Raw genomic sequence first — 23,664 nt, 5'->3', positions numbered from 1 at the left:
ATTTTAGATGAATTTTCCAACCCCTGAACCTCCTAGAGATTAGAATAGACTTCAAATGCACAACTTCCACTTATGCTTAATTAGGTTTTTGTTTTGAATTGTTTTTGATGAAACAGCAAGGAATTCTGAGTTATAGACTTCCTATTTCAGAGACAGGAGAACAGTGATGCCTGCATTTTAATTAAATAATGCCTATCACCCTTTCTTAAGCAACAAATGATCACAGATTCTCTCTTTGCTGCTAAGTAATGAGCATGGTGATTCTTCCCACCATAACCACCTTCCCACCTACACTCCCTCCCCTCTTCCTCCTTCCTCTCCTATTGACATGGAATGCCTTACATAGCTAGGCTGAACTTTTAATCCACTTGGCCCTAGGTGTTCATACACTTCAACTCTGTGTGATTATTCATATGCCCTTTTTATGACAAGGCTTATGTCAGAATGACAAATTATATATTCACCTAATACTGAGAGTCATCAAATTGATTTCTATTTTCTTCTCTCTTAGGCAGTTCTTGAGGGGCAGAAATATTTATTTTGTATATCATGTATTTATTCAACTAAAAGACTGACTGTCAAGATGCTGAGTTTTAGTGTCAAAGCAAATATGTTTCTAGACCCCATGAAGTTTACAGTCTGGCAAGAAAGAGCCATCTACCCAAAGAATATTGTTTAACATAGTAAATGCTGGTGTGAAGTCAGTGGATAAAGATTGAAGCATTCTTAATCTAGCACTAACTCTAATCCCATGATCTCTAATTGAGAGAAGTAATCAGAAACACAGAACTCCATGTTACCCAGTTATCTCTTTGAATTTCTGATTAAAAAATAAAACATATCAAACAACACACAAATACCTAGGAGTGCATAATATTTATATACTATCTTGATATTAAAAATAAGAAAAAATAACCATGAAATAATAGCAACTTTGAATCTCCTTTGTTTTCTAGACAAGTTATAATCCTATGTGGTTCTTTATAGTAAAATATTACAGTAAATTACAGTACATCATTACAGTAAATTATTACAGTAAATAATTACAGTAAATTATTTTTGTAGGTACTCTTCATCTCACTCACATTTTTTTCCTTTTGATAAATCAGATTTTAAAAACTGAGACCCAAGAGAAAAGATTTTTAAGCTAGTGTTATATGTTGATTGGCTCTCTAAAAAAGATTTATTTATTTATTTGAAAGTCAGAGTTACACAGAGTAGAAGGGGAGAGAGAGACAGAGAGACATCTTCCATCTTTTGGTTCACCCACCAATTGGTCACAATGGCTCGAGCTGTACTGATCTGATGCCAGCAGCCAGGAGCTTCTTCTGGGTCTCCCACACAGATGCAGCTGCCCAAGGACTTGGGCCATCTTCCACCGCTTTCCCTGGCCATAGCAGAGAGTTGGATCGAAAGCAGAGTAGCCGGGTTCAACCTCCACCCATATGCAATGTCAATGCTTTACATGCTATGCCACAGTGCTGGCCCCTTGATTGGCCCTTAACTTAGACTTTTTTATGATATTAAAAAACACCATGCTTTTCTAAGCTCTTTCCATTCAGTTTCTATTTTGTAAACTCCAGATAATACTGTCCCCAGAATTAATCTAAGGTATAAATGCTATGATATAAGGCATTTAACCCCTTAACCTGTCTCTGAATACGCAGCTATGTTAGCTCTGTGTCCATTCTTCTGTCTCTGTACTAGATGAATAAAAAGACAGTTTAAAATGATTTGAAAAGAACTATAAGGGGTCGGTGCTGTGCTGCTGCTGCCAATTGGGGAGTGAACCAGCCAATGGAAAACACCTCTCTCTCTCTCTCTGTCTCTGCCTCTCCTTCTCTGTAACTCTGACTTCCAAATAAATCAATAAATCTTAAAAGAACTATAAACATCAATAAAACACAAATGAAAATTGTATTCTCAAAACTGGATATTAAACCATGCCTTCTACACCTCTGTTAAAAGCTACATTCTATCATAGTCATTTATGATTTCTAGGGCCAAAGTAGTAAATAAGATTTTTCTGGAAGAGACAGAGGTTATGAGGGAGCCAGGATTTGGGGTCAGTTAGCAGCAGTGAGTGTCACTCTTTCAGATTTGATTCAGGAAAGGAAGAAAGCAACTGATCCCTGAGATTTTGGTGGGGGGAAGGAAAGGAAGGAGGGACTGAATAAAAGCAAAGGCCCTCTGGTTGTGGGCACCCAGCCCTGACTACAGCCTTTGGGAGGGTCAGCTGGTGTCTCTAGGGATGCTGCAGCCTGTACTCCATTTCCCAGAGTTCCCAGGAGCTCGGATGTATTATGCCTTCTGAATGCCTGTGCACATGCGCGTGCTGCTGCCATTCTCTGGGGCCTGAGTTGGAACAGAGGGAGTTCATTCCCTGATCAGGGTCAGCCCTGGGGGCTGTGCTTCTCCTTCTCTGGCATTTACTCCATTTCCTGCTCTGCACGTGCGATCCCAGGCAGTTTCCAAGTGCTCACCCTAAGCCTGCCTCCTGCTGCGTCTTCCCTCTTCATCCTCCACCTGTGGGTCCCACTTACCAGGGAGTCTCTTCCCGCCACTCCCCGAATCGCTCCCCGCGTGTCCAGAAGAAAGGGTACCTGCTCCAGGGACTTTCTGCTGCAGGTTTGGCATGCAGGAAGGGGCGGGGACATGTGTGGGAGAAGGGTGGGTGCCAGGGTGCCATCGATCATGGCAGCTTCCCCCGAGGTCAGGACTGGGACCCGGGCTGTTCTGTCTCCCACCTCCACTTCCCAGGCTCCCAGTGCCTGGAATCTCTCCTGCAGGACCTCACCCAAACTGTCCCTAATGTGCTTTATTTAGTGGTTACAGGAGAGAGGGGGCAGCATTCTGGGAACATGCACACGCAGGGAAGGAAGGCAGAAAGACTCCGGCTCTCCACAGTTAAATAAGCTGGGTTCCCACTGTGGGTGGTCTCAGAATGCAGTCTGGCCAGGCCTCTTGATGTTTCCTGGGCTGGTTCCTGCAGGGTGGGGCTGGGTGGCCTTCAGCAGGGAGCCTGGGGCAGCAGAGGGGTGGGAAGGAGGATCTGACTAGGATCTGCCCCACTGCTCTCATCTTGCACCTCATCTTCCTGGTGGGGAGCAGTGTGAAGTGTGCATTGATCCCTCTCATATTAATTATCAGATTTTTCCAATGTGGAATTTGAAGCTGTTCCAGAAACCTGGGGTGGGAAAACTCCCTTCTTTCAAACAGGCACAGAGACAGTGGAGGATCCAAGGAGTTTCTATTAATGGCCCTAGGCTCAGCTGGAATGATTTCCTGAGAACTGAGCATCAAATTCAAGTTTCTTAGCTGTTACAGCATTGGTGGGTTTAAATGGCAGCCTTCATGACTTAGGTCCACATTTCCAATGGTCAGGGGGTCCAGTATGTTTGTAAAAGAGATGCCAGGGACAGATTTATTAGGATAGCTTTATGACTGGAGTTTACAGAAGCAGAACTTAGGACATCTTCCCTCCCTAGATAAGATTTCAGTGGGCAGCTGTTTCACTCGTTAATTGTGAGCATCCACTTTTAAAGGTTTGTGTTGGATGGGGTCCACTTCTCTTTCTTTGATGATGTATTTGGCTGCTTTTCATATTCTGTCTTCAGCTATTTCTTCTCCTGTTAGCAAGGCTGTCAACTGTTTTGACCTGCCACTGATCCCTTTGCAAAATAAGAAGAGAACTAAAATTAATGCAAGTCTACTGTGTTGTCAATAACTGGAGCTACTTTTTTAAAGATTTATTTATTCATTTGAAAGAGTTACACAGAGAGAGGAGAGAGAGAGAAAGAGAGAGAGACGTCTTCTGTCCGATGGTTCACTCCCCAATTGGCAGCAACAGCTGGAGCTGTGCCAGTCTGAAGCCAGGAGCTTCTTCTGGGATGAAGCTGGTTTTTAAAATAATTATTTATTTATTTGAAAGGCAGAGTTACAGAGTGGTAGAAGCAGAGATGGATGGCTGGAGCTGTTTGGATCCAAAACCAGAAGCCAGGAGCTTTGTCCAGGTCTCATAGGTGGGTGCAGGAGATGAGGGATTTGGGCCATCTTCTACTGTTTTCCCAGGCCACAGCAGAGAGCTGGATGGGAAGTGCAGCAGCCAGGATCCCAACCGGCACCCAGATAGGATGCTGACACTGCAGGCAGTAGCTTTACCCACTATGCAACAGTGTTGCCCACTAACTGGAGCCCTTTTAATCTGAGTTTGCATAAAGTGGAGAATTACAACATCATAAATACAGATAAGTAACATCTTTTTCTCTGCCCAGTACTTTACAGTTACCCAGTGATCCACTGAGAATCTTACATTCCACACTGTGTAATTAAGAAGGCCAGTTACTTGTCTTATTTTGGGTTCTGTGGTTAAACCCATGACATTTTTGAAATGGGAGGATATTAGTTCTACAATTTCATAAAGACTGCTCTGTGGAAGCATCAATAGAAGTTATAACTGTGAGAGTGGTAAGAAAGAAGAATGGAAGAAATAAGTACCCCTTACGTCACACAGAGATGTCCACAAATGGAGTAGAAGATGTGCCCTTGAAAACTATGGCTGACTTTCTGGGACAAACTGTGTTTGAGTGCTTCACATGTTCTGATAGAAAGGTGTTGCCACCAGGTTATTAGTATATTTATTTAGTTAGTTTTTAAAGATTTATTTATTTATTTGAAAATCAGAGCTACACAGAGAGATAAGGAGAGATATATATATATAGAGAGAGAGAGAGAGAGAGAGAGATGTCTTCCATCAGGTTCATTTCCCCAATGGCTACATCATTGTGAACTTTGCTCAGTTCCTGACCTATACCTTTCCTTTAACCTAGTACTTTGCCATGTAGTAGCCCATGAAAACTGCAGACTGCATAAATGAATGAATATTTGGAGGGTTGTGATTTCTTAGAGGAACATCATGAGACAGAAGGAATAAAACAAAACAAAAGTATCCTCCGTATATAGAAGATATACTGTTTTTGCAAGCTATAGAGAAGAGGAAGAAGGAAAGTAGTGAGACTGGAAAGGTTGTGGCAAAGGTAATAGGCACTAGTCAAGAATTCAACAAGCCCATTAGGAAAGTATTAAGGATTCTTTACTTCCATGTAGACTCTGCCCTCTAATGGTGAACAGGGTCCTCTAAACCCACTTGTTGCACAAATGAAAACCCAAGCATTGTCTTCTCCCACAGATGGAGTCTGCTATTGGTTTTGATTTACATTTCCCTAATGGCTAGTGATATTGGGCATGTTCATCTATGTCTTGACCATTGAGATTTCTTCTTCTGAGAAACATCTATTCTGATCATTGCCCATTTCTTACGTGTACATTTTGCTTCTTGTTTGGAGTTTTTCCAGTTCTATATATGTATGTTCTGGCTATCAATGTTTTCTCATAGTCAGAGTTTTCAATGTTTCCTGCCATTCTGTCCATTGTATCTTCACTCTGTTGATTACTTTGTTATGAAGATGTATCTTAATTTGATATGCTCAAATTTGTATATTTTATTTTGTTACTTGTGCTTTTGGAATCTGACCCAAAACTGTTGTCTATGCTAATGTTTTACAGTTTCTCATATGTTTACTTAGGTTTTGGGTTTTTTTTAACATACATAATTTTATTACAAATTTTTTTTAAAAAAAACAACACAGAATGCAACATCCTAACAAAAAATCCAAATTTACAAATGATACTAATTCCTACAACTTTGCTGTGCTACCATACACAAGTCAAGAAATTAAAGAAACCATTAAATATTTAGGAACATTCAACATCAGAAGCTTTAAAATCTAACTGTATGTAGTAGCCCCTCAAAAAGCTACAACCTGCATTTTTTAAAAAAAGTATTTTCTCTACAAAGAATCTTATCAGCTATACAAAAATCTGTACAGTTTTTTTATACTGAAGCTAATATTGAGCTGCACTTGAATTCACATTCTTAGCAAAACAACTGCCTGAGCACACACGCACACTCCACACTCATCATTACAGGATAGCCATTTATTCTTCATCTTCATCCTCTTCCTCATCATCTTCATCTTCTTCCTCTTCCTCTTCTTCCTCCTCATCTTCAGGTTCATTCTTCTTCTTTGAGCCTGTGGGCCTACCAGGGCCCTTCTTTCCCGCTTCACTTTTGCCCTTGGCACGGTATGCAGCAATATCCTTTTCATATTTCTCCTTTAGCTTAGCTGCTTTCTGTTCATATGGTTGTTTATCTTTGGCTGACTGTTCAGACCACATCTCACCCAATTTTTTTGCAGTGTCCCCAATGGACAGGCCAGGGTGTTCACTTTTGATCTCTGGGCGATGTTCAGAGCAAAAGAGAAAGAAGGCAGATGGTGGTCTTTTAGGAGCATTAGGATCCTTTTTCTTTCCCTTCTTATCACCCTTGGGAGGAACGTAATTTTTCATCTCCCTGTCATAACGAGCTTTATCACTTTTTGCCATATTTTCAAACTTGGACTTTTCCTTTGCAGACATGGTCTTCCATCTCTCCGAGCATTTCTTAGAGAATTCTGTGAAACTGACCGAAGAGTCAGGGTGTTTCTTCTTGTGCTCTTCCCGGCACATCTGCACGAAGAAGGCATAGGAGGACATTTTGTCCCTCGGCTTGTTGGGGTCTCCTTTACCCATGACAACAGAACGGCGGCCACCTGGTGCGAGTTGTTCCTCAGACTCCCGCAGAGCGGCCAGATCCGACGGCATTGCTTCCTTCCCTCAGCTCCGGCATGAACTCAGGATGTGAGGGCGATCTGGCTGCGACATCTGTCACCCCATTGATCGCCAGGGTTGCTTCGGCTGATCTGGCTGGCTAGGCGGGTGTCCCCTTCCTCCCTCACCAATCCACGTGCGTCCCTCCCGAAGCTGTGTGCTCGGTCGAAGAGGACGACCTTCCCCGCTAGAGGAGGACCGGTCTTCGGTCAAGGGTATACGAGTAGCTGCGCTCCCCTGCTAGAACCTCAAAACAAGCTCTCAAGGTTTTGGTTTTATATTTAGACTTTTAATTTACCTTGAGTTGCTTTTACATAGTGTATGAGGTGTTGGGGTATCTTTTCAGGCTTCTACATATGGATAATCACTTTCCTTTAAACCATTTGCTAAAGGGATTCTTCTTTCTCCTGTTTGTTTTATTTCCTTTATTAAATAGGGGTTGGCTGTAGAAAAGTCAGTTTATTTCAGCTGCCTATTTTTTCCATTGAACTATGTGTCTGTTTTTCCAACAGTGCTAACACTGCTTCTATTTTTTTAAGATTTCTTTATTTGAAAGGCCAGATGCTTCTTCCAAGTCTCTCATGTGGGTGCCAGCACTCAAGAACATGGTCCATCTTCCACCAATTTCCCAGGTGCATTAGTAGGGAGCTGGATTGGAAGTGGAGAACCTGGTCTTCTAGCAACAACATATGGGATGCATGCACAGCAGGACAAGGCATTAACCTACTACACCACAGCATCAAACCCTTCCTTATTTACTTCTGCTGTGATCTTTCATTATTCACTTTTCTACTGCCCCACAACTTGACTCATTCCTGTTTTTTTTTTTTTTTTTTTTTTCTGGGTCCTGGATGATGGTAGTAGGTTGCTTCTGGGATATCTTTTTTATGTTAGTAGATACTTGGTAATCTAAAATCATAGTTTTTACTTTCTATATTTCTCTGCTAATCACAAGGACCTTCTAGATGACAGCAGAAAATGCTAGCAGAAATGAGGATATATTAATTTGCTAAGAAAATACCACAGAGAATATGATTTAAATCATGGAATTTTACTTCTCAGAGTTGTAGAGTTTGAAAATATCAGATCAAGATGCTAATAGGCTCGATTTTTCCAGAAGCCCTTCTCTGATGTGACAGACACATCTATCATTTGATCTGCTTAAAAGCACTTTCTTCAGGTAGAGTTATGTTGGTGGTTAGCACTTCAGTGTTTGAGTTTTAGGGAGGCACATTTCAGTCCACAACAGCAAAGGGGTCCTGTGGTCTACTTCAATGACAGCCATCTCTGCGGAGGACAGAAAGTTTGAAATCAGCATTAGGAGTTCTCACAGTATTACTGTCAGTGCTATCTCCATCAAATGTGCATTCATGTACACACAAACAAAACTACCTGTACACATAAACACATTCAACAGTGGAAATGCCTGATGGTTGTGTACAGGTAACATCAATATAATAATCCATAAGATGGCCTATTAGCAGACATTAAAAGAGAATTAGAAAGAATGACAACAAAATCTGCAGTTACCTATATTTATGTCTATATGTATGATATTCAGTATTTATAGTTGCTAAAAGATGAATACTGATGTGTGGAAATAAAAGCTAAACCTTACCTTGCAATATTGCAGCCTAGTCTACATGAAAGATGTCTTCCTAAAACCTTTCCCTGGGCCCACTCTGTGGCATAGTAGATTAAGCATCCACCTGCAGCACCAGCATCCCACATGGGCACCAGTTTGAGTCCCTGCTCCTGCATTTCCAATTCAGCTCTTTGCTAATGGTCTAGGAATGCAGTGGAATATGCCCTGAGTGCTTGGGCCCCTGCACCCATGTGAGAGACCTGGAGGAAGCTGCTGACTCCTGGCTTCCGGCACCTGGCTTCAGATCGGCCCAGCTCCAGCCATTCTGGCCATTTAGGGGTGAACCAGTGGATAGCAGACCTCTCTTTCTCTTCCTCTCTATATCTGTCACTCTGCCTCACAATAAATAAATACATCTTTTAAAAATCTTTCCCTTTTTAAATTTCTTAATTGTTTTAAAGATTTATTTATTTATTTATTTACAAGTTGAGTTACAGACAGAGAGGAGAGCCAGAGAGAAAGAGAGAGGTCTTCCATCTGATGTTCACTCCCTAATTGATTGCAACTGCCAGAGCTGTGCTGATCCGAAGCCAGGAGCCAGGAGCTAGTTCCAGGTCTCCCAGATCGGTACAGGGGCCCAAGGACTTGGGCCATCTTCTACTACTTTGCCAGGCCATAGCAGAGAGCAGGATCAGAAGTGGAGCAGCTGAGTATTGAACCGGCCCCCATATGGGATGCTGGAGCTTCAGGCCAGGGTGTTAACCTGCTCCACCACAGCACCAGTCCAACATTTTAAATTTCTGATACTCTAAAGTAGCAAAGGACTGCATTACATCTAGGAAAGATGTATTTAAAAATTATAAATCTAGTGCATTTTAGCAGAAGTCCTAACAAATACTTCTGATTTTCTCAACATTATGTATAAATAAATGATAGAATCAGTCATTGTCAGATTAATAGAAGTAGTTTGAGAGGATTGTCTCTCTTTCAATTGTGTTGAATAGTTTGAGAAGCATTAGTTCTTTAAAAGACTTGTAGAATTCAATAGTGAGGCTGTCTGATCCTGGACTTTTCTTTCTTGGGAGGGTCTTTATTACTCATCCAATCTCTGTCTTGGTTTTTGATTTGTTTAGCTTTTCTATGTGTCTTCATGACTCAATTTTGGTATATTGTGTATGTCCAGGAATCTGTTGATTTTTCCTCTAGGTTTTCCAATTTGTTAGCCATCACAACAGGTGCCCGCATCATATATTGCAGTGCTAATCTGAGTTTTGGGTACTCCACTTCCAAATCAGTTTCATGTTAATATCCCTGGGAAGAAATGGATAATAGCTCAAATTCTTTCCTTCTTGTCATCTAATTTGGAGAACTGTAACCTCAATGGGGACTTGAAACCTGGTCTTGCACAGTTGTAGCCATATAGAAAGTGAACCAGCAGATGGGAGATCTCTCTGCTTCTCTTTCCTTCTCTCTTTGTCTCTGTGTCTCTCTGCCATTTTTTATCATATTAAAATATTTAATTACTTATTTGAAAGAGTTACAGAGAGAGGGAGAGACAGAAATCTTCCACCACCTAATTCATTTTTGAGATGACTTTAATAGCCAGAGTGTGGCCAGGTTGAAGCCAGGAGCTTTTCCTCCGATGTGCGTGGCAGCATCCCAGCACTTGGGCCAACTTTCCCTGCTTTTTCAGTCCATTGGTAAGGAGCTGGATCAGAAATGGAATAGCTGGTACTTGAACTGGTGCACATACAGGATGCCAATATAACAGATAGCAACTTTGTCCACTGCACCACAACCACCAGCTCCTCTTTCTGGCTTTCCAATAAATAAATCTTTTGAAAAAGAATTTAAGGTAGTAAAAGTCATCATGACTGAGCAATGGCAAATTTATTGAAGTGATCGACTTTCTTAAAGGTCTATTTATGAATTTGAAAGGCAGCACTAGAAAGAGAGAGTGGGAGAGATGGATCTTCCTCCTGGTTTGTTCACTCCTCAAATGGCTGCAATGACTGTGGCTAGGACAGACTAATATCAGGAGCCAGGGGCTTCTTCCAGGTCTCTCACATGGGTGCAGGAGCCCCAATATTTGAGTCACCCTGTGCTGCTTTTCCAGACACATTAGCAGGGAACTGGATCCGTTTGGAGCATTAATGTCTATGATACTCTCCTTGCAGTTGAAGGATTTAGAATCCGTTTCAATTATGGGTGGGCTAAGTACAACAGCTCCCAATTGTCCAAGGTTTGGATTAGATGGGTTCTGAGAAATTTTGTTAAAATAGTTATTAATCATAACTCTCAGTTTAAGCTTTTCTTACCAAATTTTCATGTTTGCTGATGTTTATATCTATGGGAAAATTGGGTCTCTGGATTGCAACCAATGAAAGCATCCAGACTAACAGTAATAAGGTCAACAGTCAGCAGAATGATGTCCAGCTGAACTGAAATAGCTTTTCTTATTTGGTAGAGGGGTTACCTCCTGCATTATACTGACATACTGACATAGACAGTAGATATTGGAGCCTGTCTCTTCTGCCAAATGGAGAATGCCGCATTTTGATCCATCGTATATATATTTATATATTATAATATATATTATATATTTCTATACATAATATGGAATTACATATAATTATCATAAATATATAATATATAATTATATATAAATATTATATATGAATTTATTTATATATAAATATATAATTATTTCTGATCCAGCTCCATACCAATGGATTGAAAAAGCAGTGAAAGATGGTCCAAGTGCCTGGGTTGCTGCCACACACATTGGAGGAGGAGCTCCTGGCTTCAACCTGGCCACACTCTGGCTATTGAAGTCATCTCAATAATATATATATATATATATATATATATATAATATATATAATAGTTATAGTAAATTATATAATATTATCTGTTTATAATTATTATATATTATATAATATATTATATGATAAAGCATAATATATTTTATATATGAATATATTTATATACATAAATATATATAAATAAATGTAAATATATATATATAGAATTTATTTACGTATTTGACAGGTGTACTTACAGACAGTGAGAGGAAGAGACAGAGAGAAAGGTCTTCCATATGCTCATTTACTCCCCTAATGACTGCAATGTCTGCAGCTGGGCCAATCTGAGCTAGGAGCTTCCAGGTCTCCCACATTTTGGCAGGGACCAAAGCACTTGGAACAGCTTCTACTGCTTTCCCAGGCTATTGCAGAGAGCTGGATGGGAAAAGGAGAAATGGGGACTAGAACTGGTGCTCATATGGGGTGCCAGCACTGCAGGTAAAGGATTACACCACTGCACCACAGTGCTGGCCCCAGTCTATCCTTTATTAAGAAGATCTCAGTAATCATGTTCAGGTATTGCTGTCCTATATTCATGGCCAAAGTCCTAGCAGGCAACATGGTTTGGAGAATCGTAAGCACAAGGTGTGTAGGAGACTTCATTTCTCATACAGCACAGTTAATAACAAGGTTCCAAGAGGGGAAATTACTTGCATCATAGTCTTTGAGAACTAATGGACATCACAGGTGATCTAAAGAATTTAGAAGGTTTGTGAGCCCCTAGAGTGAAAAAGTCACAGGGAGCACAAGGACAGTGCCTAGAGTTTATTTTGATGGATTTTAGCCCCTTTCATTGGAGGGAGGCCCGAAGAAGCTGGACTGATTAGTAAACCTCAGAAGTGTCTTTTCAAGGTGAAGGCAAACTGAGACTGAGGGGTTTTTGGAAAAACGTTGAACAAAAGACATTTCCCACACTTGGTTAAAACACATCATTTATCTACTGATTTTCATCAAATCTGTTAACATTAGGTATAAGGTACAGTGGACATGGTGGATGGCATATAGCAATATGATTTTAGTAATATATCATGAGGTGCTTTTTTTAAATGGATTTAGCAGGTAAAATTGGGCTACCTAATGGGATGTAGCTGGAATAATCACCTTTTTGTTAAATAAATCTGAGGTAATATATGTTAGTGTATGAAGACATTGAGTTTTCTGTTATTGGGCCTTCTTGGTTATTTTAATCTGGGATCTGCGAATTCTCATTTTCTTTATTTTATTCCTCATCATGTCGGACCAACTCTGCTGCTTTGGGGATTTTTTTAGTACATCTGACATTTGGAAATTTAGACAATAGTATAGTTAAAAAGAGATGTACCAAGTAAAGTATTTTTATTCTGATACATATTTTGGAATTCTTCTAAAATTCCTATTGAAGGTCTGATCTGATTTCATCATCATTTAAAAAAAAAATCATCTATTATTTTTCACTTTATGTTTCTGTGTGGGAACAAACTGTTGAAATCCTTACTTAAGGTATACTAAGCTGATCTTCTGTATACTAAGATAATCGAAAATGAATCTTGATGTGAATGGAAGGGGAGAGGGAGTGGGAAAGGGGAGGGTGGTGGGTGGGAGGGACGGTATGGGGGGGAAAGCCATTGTAACCCATGAGACGTACTTTGGAAATTTATATTCATTAAATAAAAGATAAAAAAAAAAAAAAAAAAAAAAAAAATTCCTATTGAGTATCCTTGTTAAATTTAGTTGCATCCCAGGTTAAGACTTATTGGAGGCAGGTGCCATGGCTCAATAAGCTAATCCTCCACCTGCGGTGCAGGCACACCAAGTTCTAGTCCTGCTGGGAGAGCCAGATTCTGTCCCAGTTGCTCCTCTTCCAGTCCAGCTCTCTGCTATGGCCCAGGAGTGCAATGGAGGATGGCCAAAGTGCTTGGGCCCCTTACCTGCATGGGAGACCAGGAGGAAGCACTTGGCTCCTGGCTTTGGATCAGCGCCATGTGCCAGCCACAGCACACTGGCGGCAGCGGTCACTAGGGGGTAAACCAACAGAAAAAGGAAGACCTTTCTCTCTGTCTCTCTCTCTCACTGTCCACTCTGCCTGTCAAAATAAAAAATAATTTTTATAAAAAGACTTATTGGAGCCACTTTAGTGATTATACCCATGAAACTTTGTTAATAAATGCAAATAGAACCTGGGAAAATTGATGTATATCTTATGCTGTAGAGACTTAAGATTGAACATCTTTTTTTAATCTTTTTTAATTATATAATTTAAAAACAAATTTGAGATTTTTTTTTTACTTTACTAAGTCACAGCTCTGGCCCCATTAATATGACTTAACAATGTTTTTTCCTCTCAGACTTATCTCTATTGTTTCAGTTAACTGCATGCCTTTTCTTTACATTCAGATTCCCTCAGCTCTCAAAGCTTATTCATCTTAATTCTGTTGTTCCTATTTCCCTCCCTTTTATTCTGTCCCTAGGCTAATTGAGGTCATGATTCTCCATTCCTTCTGTGTGGTGTCACAGTAGGCTTGAAGTGTTCTTTTTCTCTTCTGATTTCTAAAGAAAGAAATTATGTATTCCCCCAGTTTAGATATTTTAATAATGCACTCTAAAACAAAGGTTAAATGTTCTTAATTTGACAAGAATTTTCAGGGCCAGTGGTGTGGCATAGTGGGTAGAGCCACCACTTGCAGTGCTGGCAGCTCATATGGATCCAGATCTCTGCTAAAGCCTGGGAAAGCAGTAGAAGATGGCCCAAGTCCTGGGCCCCTGCACCCATGTGGGAGACCTGGAAGAAGCTCCTTGCTCCTGGCTTTGGATTGGCACAACTCTGGCCATTGCAGCCAACTGGGGAGAGAACCAGTGGATGGAAGACCCCTCTCTCTTCTCTGCCTCTCTCTGTGCAACTCTGACTTTCAAATAAGTAAATAAATCTTTAAAAAAAGAATTTTTTCTAATTTTAGATTTGTTCTACTTCATTGCCACTTCAGGGTGTGTGTAAGGAGTGCATATCCAGTTTTTCTATTTTGGAATTTTGGGATTTTGTATTAGCTCTGCTGTGTATTCATTTTTCTTGAGCATTGGTGATATCTTCTCCTTAGTTGTATTAAGAGAGAGAGCAATAGCCCTCATGTCTTTTTAGGTAAGTAAGACATATTAAAAACAGAGCATTCAGTATACATTCATAGTATTTTGACTTGTTCAATTGATTTTCCTGAACTCCCTTGGATATTCTTGGTCTTTGCTGTACAACTTTCTATACTCATTAATTCTTTGATATTCCCAAATCCAGAAAATGAATGACTCAACAGCTGTGTTCCTGTATTTGCTGGGACTCAGGGTAAGAAGCAAAGTGGAGGTGTTCAGGAATCTAAAGGTACATGCTACATAGCAAAGCACATCATTTCCTATACAAAGTGACTGGGAAATCCAGAATCTTTTGCACACATATTGGATCCTGAACTATTACTGGACTATTCAGTAAGATTTTAATGTATTTATTTTCTGTGTGTGTGTTTGTATTTCTAAATAAACTCTGCTGGGCTACTTAACATTAACATGTATTGCAGAATTCTTTCATCAGTTTTTACTTTTAAAAAGTTTCTTTTTCAGTTTTATGGGAGAGGGTAGAAGTTTTCTGCTATGTAACTGAAAATTTATTCATTCATTAAACTTAAAAATATTTGTTGCAAATGGGTGGAATACTATTAATTCTTGTGTGATTTTCATGAAACTAAATACATTCTCTATTTTGTTTTGCTTAAAATTTCTGCATGTGTGGACTTCTTTTTTCCTTATTGCCCCAAATCCCTTTGTGTATTGGGATGGCAAATGGGTTTTACACTGGACAAAACATGTTATTTTGGCAAAGAAGTACTTAGCATTCCTGCTTCAAGTATTCAAATATTGCATTGGAAATCAGTATATTTGTTTACTGTACAAATGTCCTTCATACAATTTTGTAATCTTCTGGGATGGGAGAGGAAGCAGGAAATAGGAGGATTATGGGTGGGAGGGATGTTTTGGGGAGGGGAAGCCACTGTAATCCAAAAGCTGTACTTTGGAAATTTATATTTATTAAAAAAATTAAACAATTTTGTAATCTTCATCTTCCTTTTTATTTCATCCTTTTTAAAAAAAGATTCATTTATTTTACTTGAAAGTCAGAGTTACACAGAGAAGGAGAGAGAGAGAGGGAGAGCAGTCTTCCAACCACTGGTTCACTCCCCATTTGGCCACAATGGCTGGAGCTCTGCCAATACAAAGCCAGGAGCCAGCAGCTTCTTTTGGGCCTCCTATGCAGGTGCAGGAGCCCAAGGGCCTGGGCCATCCTCTACTGCTGGATAGTAAGTCTTACTTGCCTAAAAAGATGGATAGTAATTTGAGTAGCCAGGACTTGAACTGGCACCCAATTGGAATGTCAGCACTGCAAGCCACAGCTCTACTTGCTACTCCACAGCATCGGCCCCCTAAATTCTTATGAGTATTGCTACACGATTGGAATTTATAATTGATAATGCTGAACAATTGAAACTGTCTTATTTACAATTGTAGGACTGGATATGGCAGTTTTACTTGAAGTAAAGTATGTAGCCTGCTTATTGTATGATTTTCGGAAAAGCATGTATTTATATATAACAGCAGATCTGTTAATCATTTAAAAGTGAATTGTCATGATTACCCAGATGTAAAGAATGCAATATGTGCTAATGAGTTAGCAGTCACAGACATTTAGAATTAGAGGGATTTTAGAACTTTTTCAATACTGCAGTTTTTATGAAAAACTAATAATTTTTTTATTTGACAGGTAGAGTTATATACAGTGAGAAATCAGAAAGGTCTTCCTTCCATTGGTTCAGTCCCCAAATGGCTGCCACAGTTGGAGCTGTGCCCATCCAAAGCCAGGAGTCAGGTGCTTTCTCCTGGTCTCCCATCCGGGTGCAGGGCCCAAGCACTTGGGCCATCCTCCACTGCCTTCCTGGGCCATAGCAGAAAGCTGGACTGAAAGAGGAGCAACCAGGACTAGAACACTTTGCCCATAAGGGATACCAGCACCACAGGTGGAGAATTAACCAAGTGAGCCACGGCGCTGGCCCCCGATAAATTTACTCTTAACAAAATATCAAAATATCTTATTTAGTATAAAGTTAGTAGTGAAAAGAGACTACCTTGTTGAACACAGAAATTTGAGATTATATTTCTTGGTATTAATTTGCATCTTAAGGCTTATTGCCTAGTTTATTTCAATATTTCAATCTAATATTACTAATAATATCTTGTACTTAGTGGTTCACTGTGTGCCAGACAATATTCTTTTGATTTTTTAAAGGATTTATTTATTTATTTATTTGGAAGTCAGAGTTACACAGATATTGAACAAGAGGAAGAGAGAGAGAGAGAGAGGTCCTCCATCTGCTGGTTCACTCCCCAGATGGCCTAAAAGGTCAGAGATATGCCAATCTGAAACCAGGAGCCAGGACCTCTTCAGGGTCTCCCATGCAGATTCAGGGGCCCAAGGACTTGGGCCAACTTCCTACTGCTCTCCCAGGCTATAGCAGACAGCTGAATGGAAAGTGGAGCAGCCTGGACTTGAACCGGCCTCCATATGGGATGCCCCCACTGCATGCAGTGGCTTTACTGGCTACACCACAGCACTGGCCTCAAGACAATGCTCTAAAATGATGCATTAATTATTCCCAAATATTGAAAAGTGGCATGGTACACATTTGAATGTGTTGTTTTGTACTAGTTGTAGAAACAGTTTAAAATATATTTATATTTAAAAATGTAAGCTTTGATCTAAAGGTTTACTTTCCCTTAAGGTGCCTGTTTGGAAACTGAGAGATCATTGAAGTCTCAAGATAGAGTACAACTGATCTTATCCAAGCCTCCTTTATCACATGAGGATGCTAAATGCCAAGCCCAGAGAAGTTAAGTGAACTGTTCAAGGTCACATAGGTAAGTTGTGGCAGGGATAATTCTGTATTAGCATTAGGTATCCTGATACATAGGCCACTGTTCTGTCAATTTTGTACTCCTTCTGGAGTTAAAGATTCTAAGTTGTGGAAAATTGAATTTGGAAATTTAGTGGTTGCTATGTTGTTATGGTGAGAAATTTCTGTGTATAGCTATGAGTTGCTTAAATTTTATTCAATATATTTTTCTAGTATGTTTGCTATTTATTTGAAATGTATAACAAGTAGCTTCATCTATTTGCCAAAAGAATTTTTTGAAGATTTATTTATATTATTTGAAAGTCAGAATTACACAGAGAGAGAAGGACAGGCAGAGAGAGTGGTCTTCCATTCACTGGTTCACTCCACAGTTGGCCTCCATGGCTGGAGCTGTGCTGACTGGAAGGCAGGAGCCAGGAGCCTCTTCCTGGTCTCCTATGCAGGTGCAGGGGCCCAAGGATTTGGACCATTTTATAATGCTTTCCCAGGCCATAGCAGAGAGCTGGATAGGAAGTGGAACAGCCAGGTCTTGAACTGATGCCCCTATGGAATACCAGCACTGCAGGTGGCAGCCTCACCCACTATGGCACAGTGCCAGCCCTTGCCAAAAGAATTTATAGAAGCTATTCCATATATACACTTAACAATTATTTAGTTACTTGACACGAACTATCCCTGCATATTTGAAAATTTTGAATGGTATCACTTGGGTTTTAAGAATGTTATATTTTAGGTCTCTTAATATTTTTAGTGATGATGTTTTAAAGGCCCTTTCTGTTTTATGAAAAATGATAAGGATTTTGTTTTACAATGGCCATAGTATTACTACTTAAAGCAATAGATTAAATAACACTTTTAAACAAAGTCATTTAATACTGAATTCTAACACACTGGTATATTTTAAAGTGAGAAACCGGATTTCTTTCAGATATTCTAAAGAAGAATGATAATCAAAATTGAAGACATCTACAGTTTTTAATCACTTGTTTTAAATATTGGTCATAATGGTCCAATTTTGAGTTTAATTTTAATTAGCTTTTAAATGATTCAATATGTTTTATAGAAAAAATTCGGAGAACATAATTATATACTCAACCTCCCTCCCTTCTTTTTCCTTCTTTGTCATTTTTTTTTAGCTTATGAAATGACATTTTCAGTTTACATTACATTAAAAAGGGTTGTTGAGTCAAGGGACAAGTTTAACAGGCAAAAAGCAAAAAGATCCTAATTTAGAGGGAATACAGACAATGGCTCTAAACAATATTTGAATATCACATCTAAACAATATTTGAATAAATTGATAAATATTTTAATTTCTCCTACTAAAATGCTCAAAGTCTTTAATGATTTATCAAATATTAGTGCAAAATTATGGATTTAAATGATCCCAAAAAGTGATGAATTTTTGTGTAATAAAGTCCAATTTTTGTCAAGGCTTTTTGACAGTCTCACAGAAAACTTATGTTTGTGAATGGGAAGAATAATACCAAAATATCCATACTACCAAAAGCAATTTGCAAATTCAATGCAATCCCAATCAACATACCAACGATGTTCTCAGAGCTAGAAAAAATGATGCTAAAATTCACATAGAAACATGAGAGATGCTTAACATCTAAAGCAATATTATAAAGCAAAAAAAAGCTGGAGACATCACACCATATTTTAAGACATATTACAGGGGTCAGCACTATGACAAAGCAGGTAAAGTCACTGTCTGCAGTGCCGGCATCTCATATGGGTGCCAGTATGTTTCCCAGCTGCTCCACTTCTTATACCCCTCTCTGGTATAGCCTGAGAAAAAAGTAGAAAATGGCCAAAGTCTTTGGGCCCCTGCACCTGCATAGAGACCTGGAAGAAGCTCCTGACACTTGGATTCAGATCAACAGAGCTCCGGCCATTGTGGCCATTTGGGGAGTAAACCAGTGGATGGAAGACCTCTCTCTCTCTCTGCCTCTACCTCTCTGTAACTCTGCCTTTCAAATAAATAAACTGCAAAAAAAAAAAAAAAGAAGAAGTGTTAGTACTGATATAATAACAGACACATAGTTCAATGGAAAAGACTTGGTAGCATAGAAATAAACCCAAATTTCTACCAGCAACTCATATTTAACAAAGGAACTAAAATGAACTGGAGAAAGAAGAATCTCTTTCACAAGTGGTGCAGAGGAACTTGATTATCCATATGTAGAAGCCTGAAAAGAGACTCCAACATCTCTTACACTATGTGAAAGTGAACTCATAGTGAATTAAAATGTAATCATAAGACCCAAACCCAAGTAAACATAGGGGAACTCTAAATATTGTCAACACACAATAGCTTTTCGGTAAGATTCCAATAGCAATAGTCACAAAAATAAAAACAGAGACATTTGAGTATATCCAACTAAGATACTTCTTCACAACAAAGTAAACATCAGAGTGTAGATACAATGAACAGATGGCAGGAAAAATTAAAACTCTGAATGTTTACAGATTTCCAGAACATTTACATGAATTGGAAAAACTCCAAAAAATACAGTGAAGAAACATCTGAATAGACATTTCTCAGAAGAAATGTAAATGGTCAAAACATGTGAATATGCCCGATGTCACTAGCCATTATGTAAATATAAATCAGAACACCATATCAGTCTCCAACACCTGTGGGAGAATACAACACTCAGGTGTTTGTGTGTGCAGCAAGTGGGTTTAGAGGACCCTGTTCACCTCTGGAGAGCAGAGTCTACAGGGAGGTAAAGAAACCTTACTGCGCAGGGGCATGCTAATCTTCTCTGTATCGTTCCAATTTTAGTATATGTGCTGCCGAAGCGAGCGCATGTGCTGCCGAAGCGAGAAAGAGATGAAAAGAATTTATCTCAGCTAGCCACTAATATTCAAGAAACAAGGTCTTCAGGAAAGCCAACTCAACTGACATTTTCATGTCATTGTTAAATAAAGGAAAAATTATCTAGGTTCAGCAATACGTAGTTTATAAGAGAAAGACTACAGAGTAATTTCCTTGGCATAGAAATAACTTTGTCTTTTTTTTTTATCTATGAGGGCTTGCTATCACCACCACACACCCACATCCCATATACAAATGCCTGGCTTGAGTGGTAGCTTCTCTGCTTTGAGGCAAGTTTCTGCTAGTGTGCACCCTGGGAGGAGATGGAGGATGGCAGAAGTGCTTGGGTCCTTGCACCCAAATGGGACATCCAGAATGAATTCCCAGTTCCTGGTTTTGGCTTGGTCAAGCTTTGGCTATTGCAAGTGTCTGGGGAGTGAAACAGTGGTTCCCTCTTCCTGTCACTCTGCCTTTCAAATCAATAACTGTTGTTGGTAATGACTAATAATGATATTCACTGATTGTCAAATTTTGAATCTATTAATTATAGACAATTTCTCTTTGTAATTTTAAACTTTCATAATGTTCTGTTGCCAATTTCATCACTAGAAATAAAAACTTTTCCTCAAAAAAAAAGAAACCTTACTGCTTTCCTAATGTGCTTATTAAGTTCTTGACCAGCGCCTGTTAGTCTTGCTACAAACTTTCTAGTCTTACTACTTTCCTTCTTCTTCCTCTTCTCTGTGACTTGTAAAATAGTATACATTCTATATACTGTGGATACTTTTGATTTATTTTATTCCTTCAGTCTCCTATGAAGTTCCTCCACAAAAGCACAGCCCTTAAGATATTCATTCATTTATGCAGTCTGCAGATTTCATGAGCTACTAAATTCCAAGTAGTATGTTAAAGGCAAGATCTGGGCCTAAGAGAAAAGTGGTCTAAATTCTGTGCCTAGAAGAGGATTTGGGACATAGTAGAACTTCAGTGAAGTGCTATGTGAATGACATGCACTCATTAAATGAGTAATCTAAAGCATACACTTCATTTAAGCAACACAGCAGCCCTACTCACCTCAGGTAGAGCAATTGAGAGGAATAATGTGAACAAAAATAAGACATCAATAAGTTGAATAATAACAGAGAAAAAACAAAATGAGATAGATGCCAACATTACTGAGCTATTTTTGAGGAATTAAATTGATAGAGGGGCTGGCATTGTGGCCAAGTGGGGAAAGCTGCAATCTGTGAGGCCAGCATAACATCTGAGTTCCACTTTGAGTTTAGGAATCTCCACTTCCAATTTAGCTCACTGCTAAACACCTGGGAAACCAGCAGAAGATGGACGAAGGACTTGGGTCCTTGCCACTGATGTGGGAGACTTGGATGAAGTTCCTGACTCCAGCATGCCCCAGGCTCAACTGTTGAAACTCTCTGGGGTGTGAGCCAGCAGATGAAAGCTATCTATGTCTTTCCCTCTCTCTCTAAATCCACCTTTCAAATAATAAAGATTTAATAAACAAATTAACTGATTTCAAAATACACAAAAACGTGAACAATACTATATCATTTTTATGCCAAACTGATAAAAAATAACAAATGCTAGAGAGCACATGGGAAAAGAAAACCGTCATATTTGGTGGGTGAAAACACAAGTTAGTACAGATGTTATGCAGAACAGTATGGTCATTCCTTAAAAAGGATAAAAATTGGGCCGGCGCTGTTGTGCAGTGAGTTAAAGCCCTGGCCTGAAGGGCCAGCATCCCATTTGGGTGCCAGTTCTAGTTCCAGCTGCTCTTCTTCCAATACAGCTTTCTGCTATCTCCTGGGATAGCAGTAGAAGATGGCCCAAGTCCTTGGGCCCATGCACCCATGTGGGAGACCCAGAGGAAGCTCCTGTCTCCAGGTTTCAGAATGGCATAACTCTGGCCTTTGTAGTCATCTGTAGAGTGAACCAGCTGATGGAGGACCTCTCTGTGTCTCTACCTCTATTGTAACTCTTTCAAATAAATAACAAAAATTTCAAATAAGATAAAAATGGACCTACCATTTGAGAGTTATCCTGCTCTTGGCTATATATAATAAGGAAATTTTATTAGAAGGAAAGGAGGAGAGCATATCAAAGATACAGCAATTTTCCCATAACACAGCCACTATAACACAGTTCACTGCAGCCAGGATTTGAAACCAATCTAGCTGTCCATCAGTGAAAAACAATGGACAGGGCAACCTCTTTTAGATACAAAAAAAGAACAAAATATTATTAAATTAATTGAAATAAGCCAGAAGCAGGAACACAAATGTCACCTGGTCCTTGTCACATGTGGAAGTGAAAGAAAATAATGGATCTGAACACAGAACTGTGATTACTAGAGGCTGAGAAGGGAAGCAGCTAGGGATAGAGGGGGATTGGATAATAGGCATCAAAAATCAAAGAGGCAGAAAGAACTTCTGGTGTTCCATAATATAATGAGATGACTACATTCAACCATATTAGGTTCTGTGTAAAGAACTGAAGGAGAGGAGCTGGTAGTCTCAAATCATGGAGAAGAATTAGAAACTGTAGTTGCTTGGGGGCCAGCATTGTGGCACAGTGGGCTAACACCCTGGCCTGAAGCACCAGCATCCCATGTGGGTACCAGTTCTAGTCCTGGCTGCTCCTCTTCTGATCCAACTCTCTGCTATGGCCTGGGAAAGCAGTAGAAGATGGCCCAAGTCCTTGGGTCCCTGCACCCAAGTGGGAGATCTGGAAGAAGCTCCTGGTTCCTGGCATCAGATTGGCAGAGCTCCGGCCATTGTGGCCATCTGGGGAGTGAACCAGCAGAGGAAGACCTCTCTCTCTCTCTGCTGCTACTTCTCTCTGTAACTCTGTCTTTCAAATAAATAACTCTTTAAAAACTTAATAAAACTGTAGTTGCTTAGCTTGATCACTTTTTACTGCATAAATGTGTGCAAATATTGCACTACACCCTGTAATAATGCATGACTAGGACACATTAATCACAAATTATTTCAATGAAATTTTAAAAATTAGAAGCATTTCTTTATATTAACAATGAACTATTTGAAAATGAAATTAGAGAAACATTTCCATGCATAGCAGCATAAGAACCAGGAACCAATGTCTTCAATGTTATCAGTGATGAATCAGATTCACAGACCCCAGCACTCAGTTTTTGCCATATACCTTACCATGGCAATTGTGGGCATATAGTAGTAAATCAATGGACAGGAATCCTTTGTCTCTAAATCTGCTAAATAAATAAACATGGAATTCATCAAAGAAAAAGAGATATCAATTTGGATGCCAGGCACAAAAACACATGCACTTGAGCTATCCTCCAGTTTGTGATGCCAACAAATCTTTCAGACATGTTACATTTTCAGAGACTTTTCTGTAATCTTGCTAAGCTTTCTGGAAATCTGCCTTATAGCAAAGGGTTTCCCAATTCCATTACACTCATGATTTTTCTTTTGTGTGATATATTAGTTTACCATCTAGAGATAATTTATGGTACAAAACTTTTCTATGCATGCATGTTTTCTCATTTGTGAGTCTATTCATGGGAATTGAAGACTGATTTATAACAGAAATACATTTTCCAAATTCATTGCATAGACTTTTGTTCCTTATGAATTCTCTGAAGTCTGTTGATGTCTAATTTCTGGCTAAAGGTTTTATTGTATTTACAGCATGCAAAGACTATCACCTTTTGTGAATTCTGTATCTATACAAGCCTGAAATAAAGAAAATGTT

At 39.3% G+C, this 23,664-nt stretch overlaps 2 pseudogenes; both read right to left on the bottom strand.

The window, feature by feature from the left end:
- Window positions 1–5,982: 5,982 nt before the first annotated feature.
- LOC138845022 (high mobility group protein B2 pseudogene) lies at window positions 5,983–6,717 on the bottom strand (annotated as a pseudogene).
- Window positions 6,718–19,831: 13,114 nt separating this feature from the next.
- LOC138845105 (U6 spliceosomal RNA) lies at window positions 19,832–19,899 on the bottom strand (annotated as a pseudogene).
- Between the last annotated feature and the right edge of the window lie 3,765 nt (window positions 19,900–23,664).

This window comes from Oryctolagus cuniculus, chromosome 13 (assembly GCF_964237555.1).
Source record: "Oryctolagus cuniculus chromosome 13, mOryCun1.1, whole genome shotgun sequence".
Lineage (NCBI taxonomy): Eukaryota > Metazoa > Chordata > Mammalia > Lagomorpha > Leporidae > Oryctolagus > Oryctolagus cuniculus.
Note: the sequence above shows the minus strand (reverse complement) of the source record. Positions and strands in the feature narration are given on the sequence as shown.